Source organism: Agrilus planipennis, unplaced genomic scaffold (genome assembly GCF_000699045.2).
Source record: "Agrilus planipennis isolate EAB-ADULT unplaced genomic scaffold, Apla_2.0 scaffold416, whole genome shotgun sequence".
NCBI classification, from domain to species: domain Eukaryota; kingdom Metazoa; phylum Arthropoda; class Insecta; order Coleoptera; family Buprestidae; genus Agrilus; species Agrilus planipennis.
This window is the reverse complement of record NW_020439156.1, coordinates 81,318-82,541: the sequence shown is the minus strand read 5'-3', so window position 1 is coordinate 82,541 and position 1,224 is coordinate 81,318. Positions and strand designations below refer to the sequence as shown.

At 30.0% G+C, this 1,224-nt stretch overlaps 1 long non-coding RNA gene across 1 annotated transcript; it reads right to left on the bottom strand.

Annotated features, from left to right (window-relative positions):
• Nucleotides 1-208: 208 nt before the first annotated feature.
• On the bottom strand, nucleotides 209-1,133 carry LOC112905440. The gene is made up of 2 exons (XR_003231793.1): nucleotides 479-1,133; nucleotides 209-413 (listed from the first exon to the last, which is right to left on the bottom strand). It is a non-coding gene; the product is annotated as an uncharacterized LOC112905440 (long non-coding RNA).
• Nucleotides 1,134-1,224: the final 91 nt, after the last annotated feature.

Below are 1,224 nucleotides of genomic sequence, written 5' to 3'. Positions count from 1 at the left end.
TTATACAGATCCGTTTCATGTTCGGCGGACGTCTTCAGGATGTCGTATGGATAGACGAATGTCACAGTTTCATACATTCATAAAATATACACATTAGAAAAACATACGGACGGGATATTTACAGGACATTTTAGGAAAGATACATATATATTGTATTGTTTGCTATCCTACTTTTTGATGGAATAGGCTGTCTTTATACAAACTCATATAAATCTCTATCTAAGTTTATTGCATACAAATAAAAAAATACTTATTTGAACATGTTATGGATAAATACAAGGTACCAATATTACAATAAGGAATTTCGTATACTTTTGGTGATTAACCGTTCTTTTGCTCTTCGCAATTTTTTATCGCTTCTTCTAGATTCTTACTTGAACAACTGGATTTTGCTGGATTTAATCTAGCAGCATCTGTGGAATAGAAAAGAAAATTTACTTAATGAAAACTTATCCTAGTTTATTAATTAGTAACTTACTTATTATCAGTCTAGATAGATGGAGATGACAAAATACTTCCTTTGTTTGGCACCTAACCAGTTATATCTTACGGAAATATCGTCCGACAAAATTTTTGTAAACACCCTCTTTACAAATTCGTAGGGAGTAGGTATGTCCGCCAATTCTTATAACTTCTTGTGCCTAAAACATATTAACTGCAAGTATTTCTACACAAAACTAATTAAGCAAATTTACCGATAATAATAATAAATTTTCGTGATTAAGAAATATATCTATTACAGATTCATTTTTAGAGATATTATTTTCTGGAAAACGGGATGTAACAGGCAACTGGAATTGTACATTTAATTTATTCGTAGTGCAGTTATTATTATCTGCGTATTTCTGACTAAAGGTATATTTTTTTTTTTGGTATTATATAGATGCTATTAATAAAGAAATTTCAGATGTTTTTTTAGCGACCCTGTATCGCTGTCTCGGCAATTTTAATTTAACCATCACGAAAAAATATTGTGAAGTACGTTATTATTATCACTTACCTGATTTTATATCGATTTACTGAATAAAAATTCATTTCACTTACGAACAAGATATAGACAAGAGGTTTACGTTTAATACGATTAATATATACCATATATATATACACTTTGGGAAATCCCACAATCAGGTGGTTACCAGACAACTCTATTCACTAATCTAATTAAGTATTAATCGACAGTAATGGACTTTGGACTATTACAACCTATGTTATAACGTTACCGCT